This window comes from Leptonychotes weddellii, chromosome 5, assembly GCF_054177405.1.
Source record: "Leptonychotes weddellii isolate Sample4059 chromosome 5, ASM5417740v2, whole genome shotgun sequence".
Classification (NCBI taxonomy): domain Eukaryota; kingdom Metazoa; phylum Chordata; class Mammalia; order Carnivora; family Phocidae; genus Leptonychotes; species Leptonychotes weddellii.
This window is the reverse complement of record NC_138373.1, coordinates 23,118,958-23,128,778: the sequence shown is the minus strand read 5'-3', so window position 1 is coordinate 23,128,778 and position 9,821 is coordinate 23,118,958. Positions and strand designations below refer to the sequence as shown.

At 44.0% G+C, this 9,821-nt stretch overlaps 1 long non-coding RNA gene across 1 annotated transcript in view; it reads right to left on the bottom strand.

Annotated features, from left to right (window-relative positions):
• Positions 1–1,264: 1,264 nt before the first annotated feature.
• LOC115936809 (uncharacterized) overlaps positions 1,265–9,821 on the bottom strand; it is a 16,883-nt gene continuing 8,326 nt past the window's right edge. Inside the window, exon 3 of the long non-coding RNA XR_004072202.2 lies at positions 1,265–1,504. This is a non-coding gene — a long non-coding RNA (uncharacterized LOC115936809). The remainder of the gene's footprint in view (positions 1,505–9,821) is intronic.

The following is a 9,821-nucleotide window of genomic DNA, read 5'->3' as shown; positions in this document are numbered from 1 at the left end:
CATAGGAAATTCACTGGAATTGAGTGCAACCGTCCTTAGAGTCCTTTCTCCGTCTTCTTTTTTGTTTTTAATATTATGTTGTCAGTAGCATTTATTTTTTTTGTAGAGGCCTCATGATAAGTTATTACTGTCCCCCTCATTTTTTTCTCAAAGACATGTGGTGATATAGTTTTTAAAAATAACTATTTTGTTATAGATCATGATATGCATAAAACTGTACAGAAATATTTTGTAATGTATTGATTTAAAAAAATCTGTAAATAAAGTTTAAAAAAGAGAATTCCAATGGCACACACTGAAAGATGTAGATATTTTGCTATTTATTTAAAGGAGTATTTTAAAAGAGATTGAACTATCTGAAATTGACCAGTCATCAAAATTCCGATCCTACGAACGCTTTTCTTCGAGGTAGACAGTGTTTCTCGGAAGTGATTGCACTACCTGCCCATTTTTGCACCTTTTCTGTATCTTCATTTAGCAGAAAAACAACGAAATTGTGCCTTAGCTGTATTTTTTTGTCTAGGGGAGTTTGTTTCTGTCTGACAAAGCAAAATCTTTTGCAGAAAACAGTGGATGTATTAAATACTGTATCATACCAAAAACACTGCAGGTGTATATAGATGCTTTCTGTCATACTGTGTTTTCAGATGCAGAATTTTAAAAATTAAAAAAAAAAAATACTGTCTTTATGGAACAGTGGCTGTATGGCTTCTCTTCAGCAATATCCTGCATCTTTACCAAATCCAGTACTCTCTTCCTTCCTCTATTGGGTGATTATAGAATCTGTCATCCAAACTGGGGATGGAATGCCCAGACCCCAGGCCTGAGTTGGGCCGCTTCTGGGAAAACCTGGAGGTGTGGACGCACTCCCTAATCCAGCCTGCTGTCTTCTTGCAGTGACATTACTGTAACACCCTCCTGTACACAATTCCCCTGGTTGAGGTCGAAGTGCATGGCTTTAGACCCTTTGGTAAGTCAAGGATAGCCAGGAAGGCCTGCCATTTCAAGTGGCAAACGGTTCTCTCTCCCCAGCTGGCTGGTTGTGTAGCCAACGCGTTTCCTCCTCTCCACATGGCCAGACCACATTTCCCAGATTTCCTCGTGCCTAGGTGTGGCCTTGTGGCCAACTTCTGGCCCATGAAATGTGGGTGGGAGGGGCGCAGGGCACTTCCAGACCTGGCCCAAAAAATTTCCAGTGCAAGTGTTTTGAATCATCTTGTTTTGGAGCATTCATGCGTCGCTCTGCTCTACTCTTCTTGGAAACCTCACAAAGCTCCCAGTTTAAAGGTGGGCAGAGCCGCAGAAGGATCCAGGCCCCTGGATAGTCACATAGGAAAGCCCCCTGACCAGCCATTCCCGACTGGTGACCGCGATATGAAACGTGTGTTGTGTGACCCCATTGAGAATTTGTGTTCTAGCAGGCAGTCTTACCTTAACTCCCCATTCATCCAGAAATGGCAACTCAGATGTTCCTCTGCAAAATCTGAATCTCAGCCCCTTCATCCTACAAGTAAAAGTTACAGAGACTCCAGTGGGTGAAGTGATTGGCTTGAAGCTACCAAGATACAAGATACTAGCATCATGGTCAGAACCAGAGCCAAGGTTCCCCATGCCCCAGTGAGACCTTCTCAAGTCCTTAGGAGGAATGATCCTCCATCCTTGGGTTGGCCTCACTGCCATGTTTATACGTGGCTCCTGAAGGCCATGGACAGGGACTGAGAGTGCCCAGGTGGCCGGATTGCAGAGATACTGTTAATACACCCTTCAACATCCTTAAAGGCAGAGAGTGCCCCTGAGACCCAGATAGGACTGCACAACTAGAACAAAATAGGCTAGAGATGGTGACTTTAGGATGGGGATGGGGGCGTTGGGGGTGGTGGTGTGGCTTGCCCTGAATTCCACACTGAACAATGCCCCAGTCAGGACTTCCTGCGAAGATTGCAGAGTACGAGAATCGTAGGCTCACCTTGTCCCACAGATAAACCCACAGGTAACATCCAGGTCAGTGCAAATAACCCAGAACACGACCCAAACACTGACAGAGCAGACTCTCCACAGCTAAATGTAGAAAAGAGGCCACATCAAAGGGGGCAGGAGGGCAAGAGATGTGGTCAGGAGCCAGACTGAGCCAGGGGACTGTCTGCAGGACAGAGGGATGCCGCAGGCTGAGAGAGGAACAGACCCCACGCCAGGCACCTGAGACCTAGGGGACCTCCACTGGGAAGACCAGTCCCCCTCACATTTGGCTTTGAATACCAGAGAGGCCTAACTTCTCCAGTTCTTACAATCAGTGGGACTTAACATCTGCAACTTTCAGAATCAGCAGGGTCAGCTCCAGGGGAGTCAGAAGGGCAGCAGAAAACAGTGTCCTGCCCTTAAATGAAGAGGCAGCTCAACAAATACCCCAGGGAGATAGAGCAAAGAAGCGGCAGTTCAACAAATGCCTGGGGTATACAAAAGGGAGAGTTCTTTACTAATCTTAGCACGTGTCCCAGAGGGACAGAGCTCTGGGAGACTCCTCCAGGAACAAAGGCGCCATTTCCCTCTCCCGCCCCCCCACCCCCAGCATAAGCACACGGTCACCTGCGGGAACCAGCGCAGTGCTGACATTCAGTACCCAGCTTGCCTGCACCCTGCCCCACCCCCCAGCACTGCGCGTCAGCCGATCTGCCCCCTGCACCCAGGCCAGCCTGAGGCCCTCCTGCTGAGGACTGGCTGCTCATAAACACGCCCACCCAGCCGCCCCCTACCCCCCAGCACATTGCAGATCCACCCCCCTGATATACCCCTGGCCAGAGCCCGTCCACACTGGGGCCCCAAGCTCAGCAGTGTGCTAGCAGCCCATCAGGGGCCACCACCACTGCAAAGGGACTCCTCCCCCCGGGCGAGGGAAAGCCAACCACACAGACCCATCCCACTGACTAGAGTGGTGGGCATGGGAAAGAAACTTGTCTGATTGCAGGCCCACCCGCCAATGAAAGCTTCTCAGGGGACAACACAAGGAAAGGGGCCTACAGTTGGGTGCTACCGCATCTCTAGCAAATGCCTGGTCTGACCCACCTCAAGCCCAAGGTGGCCCCAGACTGGTGCACCCCCACCACCACCACGGGGACCGAACCCTCCCCACAGCAGGCAAATAGCCAGTGCAGACGACTGGACTGAAGGCAGATGTGGCTCAGCCACCACACCAGGGCACTTGCAACACACAGAGGAGACACCCCTGAAGCACCAGGTTCTGGTCAGTAGGGAACATGGCCCTGCAGGGCACTATAGGACCTCTTTTCTTCCTAAGGCCACTGTTTACTTTCTCTTTAAGATTTTTTTTTTTTGAGAGAGCAAGCACGAGTGGGGGGAGGGGCAGAAGCGGAGGGAGAAGCAGATCCCCTGCTGAGCAGGGAACCCGATGCAGGGCTCCATCCCAGGACCCCAGGATCATTACCTGAGCCAAAGGCAGATGCTTACTGACTGAGGCACCAGGCGCCCCAAGGTCCCTACTTTCAAGACCAAGAAACAACTCACTTTGCTAACACAGAGAAGCACAGCAAGTTAGGCAAAATGTATAAGAGGAGTAGGTCCCAAATGAAAGAACAGGACAAAATCACAGCAAGAGAGCTAAACAAAATGTAGAGAAGTAATGTGCCTGATAAAGAATTTAAAGTAATGATCATAAAGGTACTCACTGGACTGGGGAAAAGAGTGGAGGACATCCATGAGATCCTTAACAAAGAGATAAAAAAACCCATCAAAGAGGAAAAACACAGCGAAATTAAAAATACACTTGATAGGAGACTTCCTGGGAAGATGACAGAGTAAGAGGACTCTAAACACATCTCATCCCTTGGATACAACTAGGTAACACTTGTATGAGAGCCAACACCCAGGAAAGGACCCCAGAGACTTGCCAAACAAACTCCACCACTAATTGTAGAGAAAATATCACATCAAAGAGGGTAGGAAGGGTGAGGGCTCAGTGGGAACCACCAGAGGGAGGGAGCCATGGGCACAGAGAGGGGAGAGAAAATAATTGATCACACTAGGGAGCCTGCAAGGGCAGAGAAATCCCCAAAGCATTTGGCTTTGAAAATCAGAGGAGCCAAATTTCTGAGTGCTTACAACCAGGGGGACATAAAACCTCGAACCTTAAAAAATCAGTGGCTCTGCTCTGAGAGAGCCCAGAGGGCAATCAGGACTCCAGGATCATGACCTGAGCCGAAGTCAAGAGTTGGACACGTCACCAACTGAGCCACCCAGGTACCCCAGCCCTGCAAAAAAAACTAAAGGAGACCCTTTGAGTCATAAGTCAAAGTATGAAAAGTAGATCACACAAAAGCAGTAAGAATAAGTATTTCTATTAAAAAAAAAATCAATCCAGGGATTCACAAAATAAAAGGATGTAAAATATGACACCATACACTTTAAACACGGCAGGGAGAGGAATAAAGAATGGATTTGCACTTAAGTGACCATCAACTTAATATAGACTATTTGCAGAAAATGTTATATACAAACCTAACAGTAACCACAAATCAAAAACCAGTAATGTATATACAAGTAATAAAGAGAAAGGAATCCAAGTATATCACTAAAGAAAACCAGCAAACCATGAGAGAGCACACAAGAAAGGATCAGAGAAAAACCACAACCACCACCATAAAATAAGTAACAAAATGGCAATAAATACCTATCAATAATTACTTTGAATGTAAATGGACTGAACCCCCCAATCAAAAGACACAGAGTGACAGTAGATGAAAAAATTAGACCCATCTGTACACTGCCTACAAGAGATTCATTTCAGACCTAAAGACACCTGCAGATTGACAGGGGATATAGAAACATTTACCATGCAAATGGACGTCAAAAGAAAGCTAGCATAGCAACATTTATATGGGACAAAATAGACTTTAAACAAAGACGATGAGACAAAGGATGGGGCGCCTGGGTGGCTCAGTCAGTTAAACATCTGCCTTTGACTCAGGTCATGATCCCAGGGTCCTGGGATGGAGTTTCACATCAGGCTCCTTGCTCTGTGGGGAGCCTGCTTCTCCCTCTGCCTGCCACTCCCCCTCCTTACCCCGTTTGTGCGCTCTCTACCAAATATATTTAAACATAAGAAAGACGAAGAAGAAGGAGGAGGAGGAGGAGGGGAGGGGGGAGGAGGAAGAGGACGAAGGGGAAGAGGAAGAAGGGAAGGAGGAGGAGACAAAGGAAACCATATAATCCTGAAGGGGATAATCCAACAAAAAGATATAACAATTGTAAATATTTATGCCTACAACATAGGAGCACCCAAATAAATCAGTTAATAACAAACATAAAGGAACTAATTGATAATAATACTTTAATAGTAGGGGACTTTAACACTCCACCTACATCGATGGACAGACCATCCAAACAAACAAACAAACAAAAATCAACAATGAAACAGTGCTTTGAATGACAAATTAGACCAGATGAATTTAACAGATATATTCAAAACATTCTGTTCTAAAACAGCAGAATACAAATTCTTTCCAAGTGCACACAGAACATTCTCCAGAATAGGTCACAAATTAGGTCACAAAACACAGTTCACCGAATTAAAAAAGATCAAAGTCACACCATGCCTATTTTCTGACCAACAATGCTATCAATCTAGAAATCAACCACACACACACACACACACACACACACACAAAATCTGGAAAGACCACAAATACATGGAGGTTAAATAACATGCTACTAAACAATGAATGGGGGAAAATAAAAGAAAAACTCCAAAAGTACATGGAAACCAATGAAAATGAACACACAATGGTCCAAAACCTTTGGGATGCAGCAAAAGCAGTTCTGAGAGGGAAGTTTATAGCAATCCAAACTGACCTCAGGAAGAAAAATCTCGCATAAACAACCTCACCTTACACCTAAAGGAGCTAGAAAGAGAACAACAAACAAAACCCTAACCAGCAGAAGAAAGGAAATAATAAAGATGAGAGCAGAAATAATACAGAAATTTAAAAAAATAGAACAGATCAATGAAACCAGGAGCTGCTTCTTTGAAAAGATCAATGTAACTGATAAAGCTCTAGCCCGACTCATCATAAAACAAAAGAGAGAGAAAGGACTCAAATCACAAATGAAAAAGGAGAAATAACACAACAAAAATACAAACAATTTTAAGAGAATATTATCAAAAACTATATGGCAACAAAGTGGACAATCTAGAGGAAAGAGAGAAATTCCTAGAAACAAGTAAACTACCAAAACTGAAACAGGAAGAAATAGAAAATTTGAACAGACCAGTTACCAGCAAGGAGACTGAAGCAGTGATCAAAAAACTCCCAACAAGCAAAAAGTCCAGGACCAGATGGCTTTACAGATGAATTTTACCAAACATTTAAAGAAGAATTAATACCTATTGTTCTCAAGCTATTACAAAAAAACAGAACATGAAGGAAAATGAACCCAAATTCATTCTATGAGGGCATCATTAACCTGATAACAAAAGCAGACAAAGACACCACTAAAAATGAGAACTACGGACAATTTCTCTCATGAACATAGATGCAAAAATCCTCAACAAAATGCTAGCAAACTGGATCCAACAATACATTTAAAAAAATCATTCACCACAATCAAGTGGGATTTATTCCTGGGCTGCAAGGATGGTTCCATATTCGTGAATCAATCAAAGTGATACATCACATCAGTAAGAGAAAGGATAAGAACCATAGGAGCATCTCAATAGATGCAGAAAAAGCACGTGAAAAAGTACAACATCCATTCATGATTTAAAAAAAAAAAACAAAAGAAAAAACAACCCTCAACAAAGTAGATTTAGGCCATGTATGAAAAACCCACAGCTAACATCATCCTTAATAGGGAATGACTGAGAACTTTACCCCTAAAGTCAGGAACAAGATAAATATGTCCAATCTCGACACTTTTATTCAACATAGCACTGGAAGTCCTAGCCACAGCAATCAGACAACAAAAAGAAATAAAAGGCATCCAAATTGGAAAGGAAGAAGTAAATTTTTCACTATATGCAGATGACAGAATACTATATATTGAAAACCCTAAAGACCACCAAAAAACTACTCCAGCTGATAGATGAATTCAGGAAAGTCATGGGATACAAATTCAATGTACAAAAATCTGAATAATGATGAAGCAGCAGGAAGAGAAATTAAGAAAACAATCCCATTTACAATTGCATAAAAATAGTACAATACCTAGGAATAAACCTAACCAAAGAAGTGTAAGACCTATACTCTGAAAACTATAAAACACTGAAAGAAATTAAAGATGACACAAAGAAATAGAAAGACATTCCATACCTGTGAGTTGGAAGAACAAATGTTGTTAAAATGTCTACACTACCCAAAGCAATCTACTCATTTAATGCAATCCCTACACCAAAATACCAAGAGCATTTTTTTTTTTAAACAGATCTAGCACAAACAATCCTAAAATGTGTATGGAACCGCAAAAGACCCCAAATAGCCAAAGCAATCTTGAAGAACAAAACTGGAGGTATCACAATCCCCCATTTCAAGATATTTTACAAAGTTGTAGTAATAAAAACAGTATGGCACTGGTGCGAAAACAGACACATAGGTCAATGGAACAGAGTAGAAAGCCCAGAAATAAACCCATGATGTTATTATGGTCAATTAGTCTTTGGCAACAGAGGCAAGAATATGCAGTGGGAAAAAAGTCTCTTCAACAAATGCTGTTGGGGAAACTGGACAGCCACACGCAAAAAAATGAAACTGGACCCCTTTCTTATGCCAGACACAAACTCAAAATGGATTAAGAACCTAAATGTGAGCCCTGAAACCATAAAAATCCTAGAAAAGGGCAGAGGCCAGTAATTTCTCTGACATCAGCAGTAACAACATTTTTCTAGGTATCTCCTGAGGCGAGAGCAACAAAAATAACTATTGGGACTACATCAAAATTAAAAGCTTCTGCACAGCAAAGTGAACAGTCAACAAAACTAAGAGACAACCTATGGGAGAAGATATTTGCAAATGACATATTTGATAAAAGGTTAGTATCCAAAATATATGAAGAACTTCTACAACTCAACACCAAAAAAACCCCAAATAATACAAATAAAAATGGCAGAAGACGTAAACAGACATTTCTTTGAGGAAGACATCCAGATGGCCAACAGACACATGAAAAGATGCTCATCATCACTCATCATCAGGGAAATGCAAATCAAAGCCACAATGAGAGATCACCTCACACCCATCAGAATGACTAAAATCAAAAACACAACAAACAATGGGTGTTGGCCCAGGATGTGAAGAAAAGGGGAATAGTGGTGCCCTGTTGGTGGGAATGCAAGCTGGCGCAGCCACTGTGGAAAACATTATGGAGGTTCCTCAAAAAATTATAAATATAACTATCCTATGATCCAGTAATCACACTATTGGTTATTTACTCAAAGAATACAAAAACACTAATTCCAAAGGATATATGTGCCCTCTGTCTATTAGAGCATTATTTACAAGAGCCAAGATCTGGAAGGAGCCCATGTGTCCACCAATAGATGCATGGATATAGAAGACGTGGTATATATACACAATGGAATATTAGTCATAAAAAGTAATGAAATCTTGGTGGGAGGAGCAAGATGGCAGAGGAGTAGGAGATCTAAATTTTGTCTGGTCCCAGGAATTCAGCTGGATAGGGATCAAACCATTCTGAACACCTATGAACTCAACAGGAGATCTAAGAAAAGAATAGCAGCAACTCTCTGAACAGAAAAGCGACCGCTTTCTGGAAGGTAGGACTTGCGGAGAAGTGAATCCGAGGTGATATTCAGGAGGATAGACGGTGGGGGAGGGGGCCTCCGTCGGCCGCTTCTGGCAAGTGATAGAGCCGCGGAGCACAAAATCGGAACTTTTAGAAGGCTGCTCCACTGAGGGACATCACTCCGGTGGCTAAGCAGGGGGTGGAACCCTCGCAGGACAGTGTGGTCTCAGGACCCTCGGGGTCACAGAAAGACCAGGAGTGCCTGAGTGCGGCAGAGCTCCCAGGTATCGGAGCAGGGAAGCCGGCTGCAGAGACGGAGTCGAGGAGTGGGCTCTCAGCTCGGGGTTGCCATAAACCGTGATCCAGGGCACAGTCGGGCCACTGCTCCTCCAGCAGGGACCCAACAAGCGGCAGATCCGGGGAGACTCCCCTTCCTCCCCCAGGAGGAGCTGCGCAGGAGCGCACTGCAGGGATCTTCTGGGTTTGGAGACTCCACACCAAATCGGTTGCCAGAGACAGAAACGCTCGGTCACAGGCCGGGTGAGCACGGAGTGTGGCGGGAGACCGGGGAGACGGGAGTGACTGACTGCTTTTCTCTGGGGGCGCACTGAGGAGTGGGGCCCCGAGTTCTCGGCTCCTCCGGGGCGGAGATTGGGAAGCCGCCATTTTCACTCCCGGCCTCCAAAGCTATACAGAAAGCTTGCAGGGAACAAAAGCTCCCGAGAGCAAACCTGAGCAGATTACTTAGCCCGGACTGGCAAGGGCAGGGCAATTCTGCCTCTGACAAAGACATTTGGGAATCACAGCAACAGGCCCCTCCCCCAGAAGATCAGCAAGAACAGCCAGCCAAGACCAAGTTTACCGATCAATGAGAACAGCAGAACTCCAGCGCTAGGGAATACTGCACATAGAATCCATGGCTTTTTTCCCATGATTCTTTAGTCTTTCAAAGTTAATTTTTTTGGGGTTTTTTTTGAATTTTTCTTTTTCCCTTTTTCAACCAACATCTTATCAATCCCTTTCTTAAAAAAATTTTTTTCATTTCTAGAGTCATATTCTATCCCTTCATAGTA